This window comes from Protopterus annectens, chromosome 1.part2, assembly GCF_019279795.1.
Source record: "Protopterus annectens isolate FY-2018-M chromosome 1.part2, PAN1.0, whole genome shotgun sequence".
NCBI lineage: Eukaryota > Metazoa > Chordata > Ceratodontiformes > Protopteridae > Protopterus > Protopterus annectens.
The window spans coordinates 84,295,895-84,314,977 of NC_056727.1; positions in this window are offsets into that span (position 1 = coordinate 84,295,895).

Genomic DNA, 19,083 nt, shown 5'->3' on the forward strand with positions numbered 1-19,083 from the left:
AAAGGTTCAGGAACCTTGTTGAATGCTTTAAGGAAGGCTTCTCTTGCTTCGCTTTGGGAGGTTGCTGTATATTTAATGTCATTTTGGAAGAAGATCAGTGTGTTTGGGAAGCACATTTGGAATCTGATATTCCTTCTGATAAGGTCAGAACAAAACGGAGCTAGTTTTTGTCTGTTCTCCTTGATAGAAAGGGGTAGATCTTGAGAGAAGGTTAATTTGTGATTGTTCCACATGAAGTTTTTGTGTTTTTTTTATCCGAGTACAGAATCTTTTGGGCAATCTGAATGTTAAGTAACTTTGTGTAGATTTGGTGAGGTGCTGAGGCGTCTTGGCGTTTATGTAGCGCACGATGGGCTCTCTCAATTATTACATTATTTTCACCTTCTGAGTGGAGTAGTGATTCAAATATTTGTTTTGTGACATTAAGTAAGCCTTGACTATCATAGTTCTCTGGAAGACCTCTGATTAAGATATTATTACGTCTACTTCTAGCCTTGAGGTCTGTTAGTTTTATCTGTAAATCTGATATAGAAGCTGTTTTGGCACGCAAATCATCAGATAAAGACTGTATTTGAAACTCATTAGATTGTGTTTTTTGTTCAAGTGTGTCTACTCTGTCAACAATTTGATTGATGGATTTTCCTAAAGTAGAAAGTTGTTCCGAAAAACTTTGTATGGCAGAATGAATGGGTTGGAGGGCCTGTTTCAGCTCATCCATGTGGAAGTTGGAATCTTCTTTGGTATTAATATTGCTTTTAATAGGCTTCACATTTTGTTTATTTGTTCTCTGTCTCTTTGAAAGTCCCTCTTTTTCAGGTGAAAATATTGCTGAGGATTTGGCTTTTGTTGTTTGTGTATCCATTGTAATAGGATCATTTGTAATTTTTATCTGTTTAGTCATGTGAAGTTAGGAGTATTTCAAGTAGAAGCAGGCCCCCTGGATCTCTTGTGGAAATAGCACCGTGGAAGAGCTATAAAAGATGAAAAGCTGTTTTGAATTTTGCTGGCTGCAGAGGTAATGAAAGTTCCGAAGAGATGAAGGTAAAATAGCTCTTTTCGAGGTATGTAGAATCCTAGAGAATGTAGTTGAGGTAGGGAGCTCTGTGCATAAGCTGTACACTAGATGACCACCATTTTGGAATCCCCGATTTTTTCTTAAATGCTAGATATGTCTCTCATAACTTTTTTGACTTTCTGGTAAACGATTAAGGATTATAGTCAGTTAAAATGCAGAACATTGTGTTCCAAGCTTTGTATTGTTCAGAAAATGTACATTAATGCAAAACCTGTTATTTTATTAAGTTTCAAACTGAATTAGGATAACATATTTAAACATTCTAGCCTGTCTGGGGAGAAATATGAGTAACTGCTTCTGTTGTCTTGTTATTTTGACTTTGTCAGATTAATGTGATTTGAGCAAAGCAACTTAAAATATTTTAAAATGTGGCTGTGTTTGTACGGAACAAAACTGAAATAAAATACATGTCCAATCAGACATATGAAGTGCACAAAGATATGGCATAACTGCTGGTTGGGGTGAACTGTCTGTTAAAATTAACTGACCGTCTTGTTGTTTGCTCAGTTTAAACCAACATTGTCTGGCTTTGCAGGGCTAGTGTGAATTTGTGTGAAGTAAGAGGTACTACTAAGATGGATTATTTACTGTGATTACTGTGTGGCTATGCTAAGCAAACTTGAAGTACATAACTGTGTCTGTCATTGCTTCTGTTATCGATTTATTTATTGTTTGTGTATTCATTTATTTTTACTGCAATCAGACATCTGAGGTGTACACCATCAATAAAATCACTGCAATTGCTGCATGCAGAGGCTGTCCATAGAAAGGTTACATTCTTCTGCTGTTGTTTTATTACTGCTAAATAACAGTCACTGATCTGGTGTAGCAGACATAGTGTCATACATGGTATTTGCTGAAATCAATGTAAAACTAGTATTGCTATAGCTTGTGCTTGTGTCCATATATGGTAGGGATTTATACTGCATTTAAGAGTAACACATTGGCCATAATTTATTTTACTTTCCATCACAATCACTAGCACTACCATAATAACTGTCTATCTTTGTTTGGCAGGAGCAAGATGTGTGAAAGTAACTGCTCATTGACACAATGTTGCCATTTCACCTTATATGGCTCTGGTTGAGTTCTTTGGTGTGACTAATTCTGTGTGAAGTCTGCTTGCCCTCTCTGTTTCTGTGTGGGTTTATTTATGTGCGCTGGTTTCCACTCCTAAGATATGATGTAGGTGAACTGGCATTCCTTCCATATGCCTGTGGGTAGGCATGTGGTGTGTGTGGGTGAACACTTGTGCATGTGTTCATATTATGATATACATGGCTTGTCTAGTATGGTGTCAGTATGCATGTGGGAAATCATTGCCTCTGGCAAGCTAGATCTATAGTGTGTGAGTTTGTTGTGTATGTGTGTGTGACAAATGAAAGGGCCAGAATGGCACAGGATTTGATGATTATTGGGTGTCAAAAACTGTGGGAAAAATGAGGAAAAAGAAGGCCAGAATGCCATTGATCTAAAGTTAATCAGGAGGCAGAAGCAGAATTACTATAGTTAGTATCCCTGCATCTCTGCAGAACTAAAAATTCAAGGGAGTCACATTTGATTTAAAGAAATCTAGTCCATTCAATCAAAATTAAAATATTCTAGTGCGTATTCGATTTTAGCTGAGAAAATGTACTCCTAGTAGGATTATCTGAGATAGGTAACAAGTCTCCCTTAGCAGATCTGGTGACTGGGAGCAGATTTGCTGAAATCGTAAATAATACTTCTCGGCAGTCACCAACATAATTAGGTTTGTCATGTATACTGTCCATCACAATACATATCAATACAGTCAGAAACATGTTTGTACTTTAAGGGGGTAGAAGTTGTGCAAGTCTCTAGAAGTGTTCAGTCCATCAGACTTACTGTTACACACCTGCCTTGCTACCTATATAATGGCGATGCATAAGCTGCCATTCCTTCAGTCAATATTTATCAAAGATATCCGATAACTTCTAATGGCTGCCCACTCCTCTTCCTGCAAGGATTTCTGCAGTTAAAAGTGGCTGCATTAGTATCATTTCCTGGATGAAAATGAAATATTGTTACTATAGCAACTCTGGCAGTTCCTTCTGGAGTATAACAAAAAAATAGTAATAACCATCTGGTGAAGCAGGGTCATTGCTACTACTACTATGGAGAGGGAGCATCAGTTACAGACTACACCTACTTACCTTTCCCCTAGGTGGAAGAAACAAGGGGATCCCTTAAAGGTCACAGCACCACTGTCTGAAGTAGAAAATAAGGCTGTCGTAGGAGATGAGCCTGAAAATGGTCCAATGGGGCCTGTGTTCTACAAACACAGTAACATAAAATTAAGGTTGGGTGATTCTCAAAGTAAGGTGGCCTGCCTTGCATAAATGAGGCATACCTCAGACTAAGGTCTCTGGAGCATTGTAGAAAACAGCATCACAAAAGGAAGAAAAGAGCCTATGACATCACAGAAAAACCCATATTACCTATTATTTCTGTCTTGCGCATGGGATTGAAATAGTGCAGGACCCCCCCCCCCAAAAAAAAAATAAAAACAAAATCACCATCCACAATCTCGCTTTTGAAGAAGTTTAGTAGTAGGATGCATTGCAGAATATCAAAGAAAAACTAAATTTAAAATAAGCAAGCCGATTAATAATCAGCTCATTTCAGACAACAATGTCCCTGCCGTATCTCAATATATCAAATATAGACAACTGTAGATGATGTGCACACAATAACTGCAATTTTAAAATTACTTCAGTTAAAAATATCAGTTAAATTTCTGTGTAACTATATTAGGAGTAAAAAACTTCAGAATTTAACACTGTTGCTTTCCTCCACTATTAAATGTAATAAATTCCTTCTGTCTCTGTCATATGTATGGTTTGTCTATAGCCATAAACTGAAATAAAGAAATACTGCTATTATGAATGCCCAGAAATATTGTACTCAGAGGACTCAGAAAAGCTTTGAGTAGCAGGCTCTGAGTTCCAGCTAATCAGGGACTCAAAAAGCATTGAGTACAGCTTGCTGGGAACTTATTTCAAAGGTTTCACAAGCATTGAAGAATGGAACATTTAAAAAAATTGAAGAATCCCTGTGGGTGAACACATCAACTGCACTGCCAGCAATTTTGCTTGGAAAACCATGATCAGGAACTTAAACAGTAGGAAGATGAACTTGACCACAAAGAACCTCATATAGTTGGAACTTGATTAGTTATAGCAAAGTCCATCTTTGCTACATCTTATTTTATCAGGGATGGATTGGTAACACTATATCCTGTTCTATTAGATCAGCTGACAAATTACTAGTCCAAACCCACAAAGCTGCTACTTTATGTGACCTCCTATACCTAATATCATGTTTTTGCAAGGAGGCAAGCCTTCCTGCACCCCCCTGATCACTATATATTCCAACTCTGAGATCACACTACAGTGAAGAAAGGGATGCATTTCCCTAACCGCACTATACCATGATCTCTGCACAGTTCTTCGATGTTTATATTATCAAATGCACACTGCATTTGCTAATATAAATTTTTGAGCATTGAGATATTCACCCAGATGAAACTTCAAACATGTGTAGTTCGAAGTTTTCATATGGGTACATCTCAATGCCGACATTTTAATAGTGAACCTAGAAACACCGCATCCTACTGAATCAGGCAGGGCTTGGGTGACAAAGCCCATCTCCACACTGGCAAGGAATGGGTGACACTACATCATATTGGGCCAGATTCACAATGGCTTGCATGGAGTCTAAGAGTAGAGTAAGACTCCATGCAGCCATCATGTCCGACAAGCGATCCAGGAACAGCCTGTAGGGGTGTGTAAGAGAGCTCCTAAAATGGCTCTTACACGGACAGGGCTGGGACATGCAAATCACCTCAATTGCAGGTGAAAGGCATGCAAATGAGATAGATTTGCGATTCAGGAAACCCGAACCTGTCCGAGTAAGAGCAGTGCTATTTGCAGAAATGTACTCAGTTGACAAGTGAGTACCATTCTGCAAATAGCAAAATGGAGCCATGACAGCTACAAATAAAGGTTACATCCAGTACAGGAAGCATGCAAATGGCCAAATATATGGCCTTTGGAAATGTTCCCTGATGCAAAATTAAAATAAAAATATTTTTTTCGCAGATTTCCGATGTTTAAGTGTAGCGCAGCGCGCGCAAATGGGCTGCACTCTAAAAATCAGAATACTACAAATTAAAACCCACAAAGGTGGATTTTATTGAAAGTGGTAATGTACAATGCAAGGGAATGGCAGGCTGAAGACAAGATGGCCACCGAGTAGAGGTTGCTAAGGGGGAAGCTCAGTCTAAGACATGTAACCCAGCATTAGTAGGCAATCCTATGTAAATGAGTGTTAGGATAGTGAATCGCTAGATTACATAGCAAATGAGCACAGTCAGTGGAGTGTAGGAGTAGGATATGGGGAGTAACAGAGTAGAAGATAGGTGACATCATGAGGGGGCTATGTATGAAAGAAGTGAAGCTCATTGGAGCAGAGTGACATGTGTCCGCTGTCATTTAGACATCATGGAAAGAGGTGTGTCAACAGGTAGGCTAGGGAAAGCCAAGTAATGGAAGGTGTATACCATGGATAACACCAAAGCTTCTTGCTGAGCATGCATGCGTGCATGTGCGTGCCTGTAAACCCGAGTAAGATAGAGTCTGCACGTGTAAGCATGTATAAGGCTGTTTAAAGAGTTGTAAGCGTGTTTGCGCTGGTGTGCGCGCGTTTTAACCCGATTAACCAAGTTTTAGTCCGTGTAAACATGTGTGCACGCGTGTTAGCGGATGTGCGCGTGTTTACGCTTGTGTGCGTGGCACCCCCCCCGGGGAAACAGAAAGGAAAAAGGAAGCACAACAAATAGTAGGAAGCTACCAGGGAGTACTAGCAGAGCTAGCAGGTGAAAACAATCAGAATCAGGCCATTACACAGGCAGTACACTAGCCCAGCCCAGCCTAGCACTTAAAACTCTGCAAACAACAGTCCATTATGTTTCACACAAGAGACACTGCAGTAAGCTAATAGAAGTGAAAACTGAAAAAGCTTTACTGAGACAAAGAAATGTTAGGGGCTGCCATTGCTGTTATAAGGTGACATATACAACATGCTGAGGGTGGTGACAATGGAAATGCTGCTGGACAACCCACAGTGAGGAGGCGGAGAGGAGTGTACAGGCCCAGGGTAACCTACCAGGGGCTACATGAGCTGGAGATAGTGGAGCACAATAGAGTGGACAGAGATCTCCTGCAGCAAATTGTTGAGCTGTGCAGGCCACGCCTCACACACAGAACCAACAGAGGGGAACCCATCCCAGTGGAAACCAAGGTATGTGTTGGCCTAAGAATATTAGCAACAGGTACCTTCCAGAGACCAACTGGTGATATGATGGGGATATCACAGGCATCAGCATCCAGGGTACTACACCAGTTCCTGGATGCCATGCCAGCACATGGTGATCATGTATATTTCCCCAATTCCCGTGAGGTATTGGCCAGCAATATGTGTTTCTTCCAGCAAATAATGGAATACCCTGAGGTAGTGGGTGCAATAGACTGCACGCACATATGCATCAAAGCACCAGCTGGTGAGCGGGGTAGTGTCTACTTCAACCGCAAGGGCTTCCCCTCCATCAACTGCCAGGTCATGTGTGATGCCCAGGGCATAATACAGAATGTGTGTGCAGGCTGCCCTGGAAGCTACCATGAGTTCCATATCTGGCATCGTAACAGACATTTGCCAATGGGGACATCCCACATGGTCACCTAGTGGGGGATGATGGCTATGCACTGGAGCCGTAGGTGATGACACCCATCAGAAATGCACACACACCTGAACAGGAACGCCATAATGAGACACACGCACATACACGTAATGTAATAGAGCATGTGTTTGAGCTGCTCAAGTCACAGTTCCAGTGCCTGGACACATCTGGTGGAGCCTTGCAGTACTCACCAACTACATGTACCCAAATTGTCATGATATGTGCTATGCTACATAATATGATCCTGTGAAAACAGCTGCAGCAGGACCATCATAGGCCTGGGCCAAACAGCCCCCCACCATTGCCAAGGCCATCACAGGCAGAGCGTGACTCGGAGGAGGAACAACCTGAGCCTGCCCCAGTAGGCAGAAGGAGGCGTGTCCAGTATGCTGTGGCCTTGGCAAAGAGGCAACGCATAGCACATACACTGGCTCAGTAGGAACTCTGGAAATGATACCCCTGTCCGACTTGCAGGGATGCCTAAGTTGACACTACCTGCTTCCAAACATGTGCAGGGAGTGTAGTATGTGCATCCGACATAGGCAGCCCTGCAGCACCACCTAAGGCATGAATGCTATGTGTTAAGCAATATAAAGCAGTGCTAAACAGCAATTACCACCATGTAGTATATGCAAACAAAATCGCACACACCAACTAGCACAACTGTGGTCAATGTTCAGTAATATTGGGCAATGTCCAGCAATGTTGGTGAATATTGAGCAATGTTGGACAAGCCTGGTCTAAGTAGGGCATAGCTGAACAAAAGTCAACATGCTCATATTTGCTTAACAGGCCCTTAAGCAGTGAGGTCTGCTCAGTATGAAAATATAAATCAGTGATGGGCCTCAAACCCAGGATACTGTGCACTATAGCCAAAATACTGGACCACTAAACCATGACAGTATTGCAGTGGTCCACCTGTATGATGGAATGTTGATAAGTCTATGCAAAGTATTCCATGGAAACCCTGCAGGCACAGCATAATCCTTGTTGAGTTATGACACAAAGGTGAGTCCTGCAGTGAGAACAGAACCTGACTTCCAACACACACAGTATAAATATTAATATCAGTCATGTTCGCACACATCAGCAAATGTAGTGGACCTCAGATAGCAACATACTGAAGGGTCACACTGGGCATGCTCACACACTTGAATAAATGAGACAAATGTCAGGCAACAAAACATGGAATGTCAGAACTGGGCATGCTCACACACTTAGGCCATGTCTGAGTACATCAGTGGACCACGCATATCCGACAGTTTCATGTGTTAACCCAGGAACCTGTCACTATAGAGCAATCCTCCCTGTGCACACAGTTATATGACAACAGACACATCTATAATATAGTGTAACCCTGTCATAATCAAATATGTTCTGCAGATACTGAAGTTCTTCATGGAAACTGGTAAAGCAAAGATGATAAAGACCTGAAAACAGTATCAGCAATACACATTGTGCATCTTGAACATTAGCATAGGTTCAGAGGTCGATACTAGGCTATCTGCCCTAGGGCATGTTTAAGCCTAGCCAGAGTGTGTTTGGCATTCGCAACCCTGTCAGATTACTACACTGTGTGTGTGAATAGTAGGTCACACAAGATAGCCCATGTATGTTTGTGCTAGTGTGCCTCTGTCTAGCAGGGACACGAAGATATCCCAGGGGTAAATATACAATCACCCATACAGTGGTCAAGATGTCTCCAGTAGGTGGTCAGTGGGAGGCTCTGCCTATGTGAAACTGGGATTACATTTTGTAGTGAGTGGAGTCTTTGGGATAAGAATCTGTCCCTCCACAATGTCCTATTAACATCTGTGCTGAGGTATATGTCCCTGCAGTGTGTAGCTCCAAGGGAGTTGGATATCCTGAGGTGGAGCATGTCCAGTAATTCTGGTTTGGGTATAGCTGTAAACAACAGGCACACATCATATCTGAGTAGGTGGTAAGCGACTGAGTAGAGCAGGAGTTACTGCATCTGAACTATGCAGGGCATCTGTGTGAGTCCCTAGATCTGCTTGGTGAGGACCGTCCGTGGCCAGTAAAGTTGCTGCAGGTGTCAGGTAAGGTACACCCCAAATGTGGCATTGTAACAAAGCATGGATGTGATGAGTACAGGGTCAAAATGACCTCACTCGATCTAGATGTGAAACCATATGGGATACGGTGGCACACATAGAAGGTGTGTCCAACCACCTTAGCAATGTGAATGTTAAAGACGACAGTACAAACAAGTGAAGTCCCCAAACCCCTAACAACTCCTACCGTATGTGATGGAGTACTACCTATGTGGTAATGTGTGGGCATGTTGTTACTCCCAAAGGGGATGACTATGCAACTAATGGGATTTAGCTGTAGGCCATGGCTCAGGCACCAGTCATCCATCTCTGTGAGACCATGATTGAGTATGCATGTGGCAGCTGGAGAGTTGATCATGGCACCCAGTTTGCAGTCAAGTGCAAACATGTTCAGTCATATTCCCCCTGTGATAGCCTGTACATAAGACAAATATATACTGAACAAGAGAGATCCCAGGACCAAGCTGTGTGGGATGCCATGTGTAACTGGTGTATAGTCAGACATGGCACCTGCAATCCTGACCATGTGGGTGCTATCCCTTATCTAGCTATCAATCCATTGTGTGAGATATGTGTCCAAATTGATGCTGGTGAGCCTATGCATAATGGCCCAGTGGGTTATTGTGTTGAACGGTTTTGCAAGGTTCAGGTAGGCTGTGTGGATAGCCGTCCCTATGTCGATGGACCTGTTAGACATTTAAAGAATACCTACAGGTTCAAGAGGCAAGATCTGCCCACAACAATGCTGAAATTAGTAGGACACAGTGTCTGTAGGTTCCCGATGTCTATGTGTAGGAGTCCTATGACAATATGCTCCATAGCTTTACAGAACAGGCTACACAGGCTTATAGGGCAATATTGTTTGTGGTCCATTGTGGCACCAACTCTGTGGAGTGGGACCACTGTCCCAGTATGACATTTCTTGGGTACATATCCTGTGGTAACTCTGATATTGAACAGTGATGTAATGTGAGGGTTGCATTTGTCATGATGCTCGTGTATGATGCAGGCTGGGACACCATCTGGTCACATTAATACTGTGATGTACGCTGTGGGGAGGGCAGCCCTCACCTGTTACTGTGTGATGTCAGGGAGGTTATACTCTGTTGGGATGGATAGTTGCTCCTTAGGGGGGATGGGTGGGAGACATCTGCACTGAACCTGTTTGCCAGGATGTAGGCAATGTTAGTGGATTCAGGGTAGGTTTAGTCAGTATGCAGTAACTCACAGCATATCAGTGAATGTCCACCCAGGTTCCTGACGTAACTGAAGAAGGCTGTGTGATAGTCCTATGTATCAGGTGCAATTGTCTGGTAGAAGCGGCCCTTAGAAAAGTCCATGAGTAATTGTAGTTGTCTGCTAGTACAGATCACAGATGCCTTCCCAGTCTGGGATTGTGCTCTATCATGTAGTAGCGTCCTCCTGATGTTGTACATCTTATTAATGGCTTTGGTCTACCAGACAGGTCCCCTGCCATTGTAGTAGTGGGTCTTGTTGTTATTTGGGATAGCACAATCCATGCAGTCCACTAGGTGTCCATAGAATGTGTATGTAAAGGATGCAGCAGTGTGAGCCATATATGCCACTGTCTCAGGATCTCTGAAGGATACCACCTTCCTTCGGTGAAGTGAGATGTTGGCTCATGAGAAGTACACCAAGATTACCCAGGATGGGTGTGTGGAGGGTATATGTATGTCCTGTGAGATACATGTATGTTCTGACCTTACCAATGAGGGGTATATCGCTGGTGTGGAACATAGAGCCCCATGTTGGTGATGAGCAGGTCCAATATGTATTCCCCCTTGTGGCTGTGCTCAAAGCATATGAGTCCACAAATTATAGTGACTGTTGGGTGAGGTTGTCGAGGCTTGAGTAGTATCCCCAGTCAATATGTGTGTATATGAAGTCACACAATATAATGGTGTCTGTGGAGACCTTCATATTCTCCATAGTTCCCACAAAAGCCGAGTGTGTTTCCTGAGTTTGGGAGTGTGTTCTGTAGCAGGCAACAAACTGAAAGGCAGTATTGCACAATGGTAGTTGTATATGTATGGTCTGTGATGCTTTGTGCAGTGCTACTAACCTGGAGGTGTGTGTATCTGTGATGTATATGGATACTCCCCCTAGTTGTGTTGTCTGTTCCAAGTCTTGTTGTCAGACAGCATGGTATGAAACATAACCTGGTAGTGCTGGTGTGCATAAGCAAGCCTGAACCAGGTGTCTGTCAGTGCACAGATATTGCTCTCCTCCATACCGAGGAGAGTCCTGAGTGGCCACAATATGAGGTTAACACAACTGTTGTTGAACAGCATTACCCTTAGTTTCATTTAACCTGTAATGTCTATGGAGGTGGGTTTGTCTTCTGAGCCCTGCTTAAAAAAGGCACTCTGGTGGTAGCAAGAGCCTTAGCCAGCATACCAAAGTCCAAGGGTGACAAATGCAACCTGTCCATAGTGAAGCTACGTGGCATGTTGAGCATGTCACCATATGCTTACAGACACTGTATCCCCTATGAATGAAACAAATTTGTTAGCCAACTGTTAAATGTGATATGTGTGTCCGTATACTGTGACATCATAATTGGTGGGTGTAAGATGCTAGACAAGGTCAGGGTAATACTGGCCTGGCCTACATGATCAGAGTGTACCTCCATGTATCATGTCATGTGGTCCATGGAGTAACGTCTGAGGTTACACACACCAGCATGGACAATGATGGTGCCAGTCTTGTACTTGCTTTGGAGTTACCTGACTGCCTGTGTTATGTGGCAGATCCTGGCACCCAACAGACAGCCCAAAGTGACTATTCCCTTGTCAGGGCTGGTGAGTGGTATGTCAGTGTGTCTGAACATAAGTGTCACCTATTACAAGTGTATTAGGTGTGTTGTTTAGCCTGAAGGGCAGTGACTGTGTGGCACACTGACATTGTGAACTTAGCGATATGAGGGTATTGTAGTGGAGTAGCAGGTGTGTGTGTGTGTGTCTGCTTTGGAGGTCTCTGATGCTTAGGTAGAGTACATTTACAGCATCCGAGTATGTCATTGTGTGCTAATGTGGTTTGAGTGCTGTTGCTAGAGGATATGCGAGACTGATATGTGGTGTGTGTGGTTACCTTCACCACCTGATAGACTGTGCCAGTCATGGGTTGAGAGAGTTCAGCTCCCTGTATGTCTATATAAGTGCATCTCACACATATATCTGAGTTTGTCGGGAGGAGGAGAGGGTTGTCTGTGTACATGAGGCAGATGTGACATTGTGTCAATATCACAATATCCTCCAGCTGGACTAAAGAGTACATACAAAACCGACCCCTGGACATGCCAGGATATTATCATGAAATACTCTGTAGCCTGATCACAAAGGATCAGTAGGGTGTTAAGCGTGTAAAAGAGTATAACAGGGATTAGTGTTCATGTCCGTTAGTGTTTTGTAAAGAGGAGCTTAGAAGGAGTCCAGATTGAATCATGACACCTCCTTCAGCTATGTCATAAATATCAATCTACATACATATATGTCCTGAGTCAGGGCCAACTGTACCTGAGTGTCAATGCCAACATCATGACAGACAGGCCCATACGTACATACCCATCCCCCACTGACAATAGTCCACATCATCATACCAGGAAATATCACATGTAGAATGGATGAGCAGCTACCCCCACTGCCAAAAGCATGGCAGCAGGTGGAATACATTGATTCCCAATATGTGTCATGCACAAACTACAGAACAAACAGATCATGCACCTGAACAGTCAGCGGAGCCACACCCCTTACACAGGATGTGGAACCGTTGAATGTGTCACAGCTACATATGGCACTCCCCACAAGTGTTGGTGCACAACACACCATGGGAAGTCAAGTCCAGTATGCCTATGAAGTCTGATCTGCAAGGTCATGGAGTCCATCATGGTTGCAGTCATAAGCAGAGCTATTGGAAGCTGACATACACACAACCCTACCAACTGTGGTATGTTCATGTGCGGATCATGGTTCCCAAACATGCTAGACTGTTTGCAAGGCAGCCACCCAGGACATACATCAATGAACACATCTACACATGTGTCACATAGACTTTGAATAGCCCTTTATCAACATCCCAGACATGTAGTATCCACAAAACCAACAAGCTGTGCATAAATATGTGTTGACATATGACGGGATGTCAATGTGTCCACAGATAGATCACACAAGGAAAGGATGCTGAGGTCTTGTTCAAGCTGTTGACACCTGCTGATCCACATGGACCATTTCTGGAATGGCATAAAACAAAGTGTACACACATCACCATGTCCAGTCTGATGATGTCACCATCCTATAAATACAGAGGGAGAAGGCAAACCAGCCAGTAAAGCAAATAGTGAGCCGTGTTAATGTGTCTCTCTCTAGTATCATAACATAGTTAGGTAGGAGTTTGAATCCTGCAAACAATGAGTGTGGGGGGGGGCGTGTAAGTGTGCAGTTTCCTTTGAGAGGTGTCCCCTTTTTGGAGACTGGACAATTCACTAAAAGATGTACATTCCTCTTTGGAAAGTCCGCTGATGTCACCATCATACAAATACAGCAGGAGAAGGGAAGCCAGCCAGTAAAGCAAATAGCTCGCCGTGTGAGTGCGTCTCCCTGTAGTATCATAACATAGTTAGGTAAGTATTTGAATCCTGCAAACAGTGAGTGTGTGTGTGTGTGTGTGTGGGGGGGGTGCAATTGTCCTTGAAAGGAGTGCCCTTTTTGGAGACTGGGAAAACACACTAAAAGAGGTACATTCCTCTTTGGAAAGACTGATGATGCCACCATCCTACAAATACAGCCGGAGAAGAATAACCACTCTGTAAAACAGATAGTATGCCGTGTTAATGCATCACTCTCTAGTATCATAACATAGCTAGGTAGGGGTTTGAATCCTGCAAATGCTGACTGTGTGTGTGTCACTTTTGGTCAATGCATTGTGGGTTTTGCTTTTACTATGGTATGACATAGTATGATTACAACAGTAAGTGCATTGCACACATCAGGTATCTGCGTGGCAAATATATATGTGTACATGTCCCCTTCAATCAGTACATAGGTGTGAAGCCTGCATACTACATGAATACATTTGTTTCCATTGACAGGTTGTGCCATTGCTTCTCAGATCGTAGATCACAAATGTATGTATGTGACAAGGCCGTCCACTGTCATGTTCTGTGGCCAAGGTCATCTGTGGCACACACCCCCATGACAGTTACTTAAGAGTAGTGTGATTAAGGGTATATGCCTGGGTTATATGTCAGACATGGTTATACACAACAAAGACTGCCAAGAATGGACAGTCTTTATAGGTGTACGACTGCCTTGTGGATATGCATTCAGGCCTCTAATGTCTTATGTGATACACCTTGGGACTCCACAATACCTATGGATATGTGGATACCAAGGGACACATGACATAACATGAGGCTGTATGTACACATTGGTACCCAACATACATGTTGAGGGCTACCACCTGTGTGGTACTGATGGGATAGTATGTATAGTACATGAGGATGACTATGCCATAGTCGGCTTACTGCTATACAGCATGTATCAGACAACAGGTATCTGTCTGTATGATAACCTTGTGTAGGATATGCGTCCCATCCAGGGAATGCATTGTAGGCCAATCCATGCATTTCCAGATTTGGATGGACATATCCCTAGTCTGTCTGCATATACCTAAGGGGGCTATATGCCAAACAGGTGTGGTCACAGGAATGGGTGGTGGTCATTACCACTGGTTAGTTCATAGGTTCATAGGTTCATACTAGGCTATCTGCCCTAGGGCATTTATAAGCCTAGCCAGAGTGTGTTTGGCTTTCGCCACCCATTTTAAATTAATTTTGCTGTGCCCTTTTTAGAGGTTAGTATACTGTGCCTATGTCTAACAGTGACATAGAAGTGAAACCCTGGGTAAACCTACGATCCCCCATCCACTCATCAAGATTCCTTTTGAAGAGAGTCAATGAGGGACTCTACCTAACCTGGACTGGGATTTTATTCCAGAGTGAAGGGAGCCTCTGGGTTATGAATCTGTCCTTTCAGCATGTCCTCTTTATTTCAGTGCTGAGGTTCAAGTCTCTCGAGCACGTAGCTCAATGGGATTTGGATTTTCTGAGGTGCAGCATGTCCATTAATTCCGGGTTGGACATGGCTTTATACGTCAGGCACAGATCGCCTCTGAGCAGGCGGTATGCCACTGAGTAGAGCTGGAGTTTTTTTAACCGGGCAGCATATGGCATCTGTTTGAGCCCTTTGATCCTCTTGGTGAGGTACTTTTGGGGTCTTTCCAGTTGCTGCAGGTGTCTGGTAAGGTACATCCTAAAAGGGGCATTGTACTCAATTATGGGCCTGATGAAGGATGAATAAAGAGGCACGATGACCTCCCCTGATCTAGATCGAATCCCTTTATGATTAGTTGGGCTATATAAAATGTTTTTCTAACCACTTTGGCCACGTGGTTGTCAAATGAGAGATTGCTATCAACTTGGGTCCCTAGGTCCCTAATTACTTCTTCCGTACTTAATGGATTACCACCTATGTGGTAATTTGTGGGCACTTTGTTTTTGCCAAAGGGGATGACTATACACTTTTTGGCATTTAGCTTAAGGCCATGGCTCTGGCACCAGTTGTCTGTTTCTATGAGGCCCTTTTGGAGGATGCTTGTGTCGGCTGGAGAGTCGATTATGGCGCCTAGTTTGCAGTCATCTGCGAACTTGGTCAGGCACAGTCCTTCTGTGTTGGCCTGTACCTCCGAGAAATATATACCGAACAAGAGAGGTCGCAGGACTGAGCCTTGTGGGCTGCCACTTGTAACTGGTTTGGAGTCTGACATGGCTCCAGCAATTCTAACCATGTGGGTTCTGTCCTTGAGCCAGTTTGCAACCCATCTAGTGACATAGGGGTTTATATTTAAGCTGGTGAGCTTATCTATAATGCCTGAGTGGGGTATTGTATCGAAGGCTTTTGCGAGGTCCAGGTAGGCTGTGTAGGCCACCTTCCCCTCGTCAATGGCCTTGGTGACTGTTTCAAAGAAATCAACCAGGGCAGGATCTGCCCTTAACAAAGCCGAACTGGGTAGGATCCAGTGTCTGTAGGTCCCCAATATCTTTATTTATGAGGTCCATGATGATCTTTTCCATAGCTTTGCAGACCAAGCTAGTCAGGCTTATGGGGTGATAGTTTCCAGGATCCGTTGAGGCACCACCTTTGTGGAGAGGGACTACTGTTGCTGTACGCCACTCTTTGGGTACATAACCTGTAGTAAGGCTGAGATTGAACAGTAGTTTGATGTTTCGGTTTAGCTCTTCTTGGAGTTCATGTAAGACGCAGCCTGGGACACCGTCTGGTCCCATTGATGCTGTGTTTTTTGCTTTGGAGAGGGTGGCTCTTACCTGAGCATCTGAGATGTCAGGGGGGCAGCACTCTGCTGGGATAGATATTTGCCCTTTTGGTGTGGAAGGGGGAGGAGAAGTTTGTGCTGAACCTGTCAGCTAGGATGTTGGCATTGTCTGTGGGTTCAGTGTATTTTTTGTCATTTTGGACTAATTCTGAGCATATCTGGGAATTCCCCACCCAGGTTCCTAACATAACTAAAGAAAGCCTTGTGATTATCCTTAGTGTCCTGTGCAAATTTTCTCTCGAAGCTGGCCTTAGACGATTTTATGAGTGCCCATAGTTTTTTGCTAATACTGATCAGAGATGCCTTCCCTTTTTGGGATTTTGCTCTATCATGTAGTAGCTTCCTCATTCTATTGTATAGTTTGTTTATGGCTGGGGTCCACCAGACAGGATGTCTTCCTTTGGAGGATTGAGTCTTGGTTTTATTTGGGATTGCATGATCCATGCATTCCTGAAGGTGTTCATAGAATGCATTTATAAAGGATTCTGTGGTCTGGGCCATATTTTCCACATGCCCGGGGGCTTTGAAGGATTCCACCTCAGTTTTGAGGAGTGTGAAATTTGCTTTAGAGAAGTTTTTCACTGTGGTTTTCTGGGCAGGGGGTGGGGTCGGGATGTGAATATCCAGTGAGATAAGTTTATGGTCTGATCTTACCAGTGAGGGATACACTTCTGGTCTGGAGCATAGAGTCCCCATGTTCGTGATGATCAGGTCCAGTATGTTTTCCCCTCTTGTGGGAGTGGTAACAAGTTGTTCCATAGCATTTGAGTTTATAAATTCTAGGAACCTTTGGGCTAGGGTGTTGGAGCTAGAGTAATGCTCCCAGTCTATGTTTGGGTAGTTGAAGTCACCCAATATAATGGTGTTTGGAGAGACCTTCATATTTTCCAGTGTTCTCAGGAAGGCAGAGTGGGGTTCCTGGGTTTGGGAGGGTGGTCTGTAGCAGGCTATAAACTGGAAGGCAATTTTACCCACTGTTAGTTGCACATGGATAATCTCTGATGCTTCGTGCTGTGCCACCAACCTGGAGGTGTGGGTATCTTTGACGAATATTGATACTCCCCCTCCTTTTGTGGTTCGGTCCAAGTTTTGGGGCTGAAAAGTATGGTATGAGGTATAACCTGGTAGTGCTGGCGTGCTCTCGGGATCCTTGAACCAGGTTTCTGTTACTGCACAGATATCGATGTTCTCCATGCTAAGGAGAGTTTCAAGTGCATGCATCTTGAGGTTTAGACTTCTGGCGTTGAGTAGCACTACTCTTAGTTTCTTATCCCTTGTGATACCTATGGAGGTGGGTTTGTCCTTTGAGCCTTGCCTAAAAAAGGCACTATGGGGGTAGCAAGAGTCTTTGCCAATATCCGAAAGCCCAGGGGTGATAGGTGCAAGCCGTCCCTAGCGAAGCATCGTGGCTTGTCGAGCATGTCATCCCAGGCTGACAGGCATTGGATCCCCTTTGAATGACACCAATACTTAAGCCAATTGTTGAAATTGATCATCTTGTCTTCATATTGTGGCATCATTCTTGGTGAGGGTAAGATGCTATTCAAGGTCAGGGTCATACCTGCCTGGGCTACATGCTCAGAGAGCTCCTCTATGTCTCTTTTCATGTAGTCCAGGGAGGTATATCTCAGGTCATTCACACCAGCATGGACAATGACTGAGTCATATTTGTACTTGCCTTGGAGTGACCTGAGTGCTTATGTTATGTGGCGGATCCTAGAGCCCGACAGGCAGCTCACCGTGACCTTCTCCTTGTTCAGCCTGGTGAGCGGGACGTCAGTGTGCCTAATGATAGAGTCACCTATTACAAGTGTATCAGGTGTGTTGTTTAGCCTTAAGGGCTGTGACTGTTCAGCACACTGGCTTTGGGAGCTATGTGTTGCACGTGTTTTGTTTTGGGGTAGCGGTTGCTTGGGGGTCTGCTTTGGAGGTCTCTGCTGCTTAGGCAAATTTTTATTTAGAGCCTCCGAGTATGTTTTTGTGTGTCTATGTGTTTGATTTGCTGTCGTGGTAGGTCTATTTGAGACTGGAATTGTAGTGAGTGTGGATTCCTTCTCCTCCTGACTGATTACGCCAGTACTGAGTTGAGAGAGCTTAGCCTCCAGTTTGGCTATATGGTTGCATCTCTCACATGTGTTGGAATTTGTTGGGAGGAGGAGAGGGTTGTCTGTGTACATGAGGCAGTTGTAACATTGCCTCAAGATTCCCAGATTCACCAGCTGGACCGGAGAGGAGATTGACAACTGACCTTTGGACATGCTAGAATAATATTGGGAATTCCTTTATAATTGAAAAAAAGGGCCAATGGGGAACAAGGTACTCAAGGGGAGTTTGTGAGGGTGTAGTGTTTTTAATTTTTTAGTGCTGACTTATATAATTTCTTTAGTGAGCATGTGCCAGGTAACTTAAATGCAATGTGTTACAGGTAACTTGAATGTAAAAACGACAAACAGTAACTTTCTTTCAAGTGAAACAAGGAAATAAGTATAGTAAGCAATGCAGATATCACTAGGGATCTACAGAAGCGCTGAAAAGCTGTGTTTTAGGTGGAATTAGCATTTCAGGGAAATAACAAGCAAACAAACAACAAGCATACAAACAAAGCTAGATTCAGCAAGCCTGGATCTAGTCTATGCTACAGCAAACAAGGTGTACCAATTTCAGTAAGAAACAGTTCAAATATGCAGGCAGTATAAGCCTTTAACCAGAAATTCCCAGCTCAGAAGGGCAGAGTCCAGCCTCTCCTCCCACAAGAGTGCAGACCA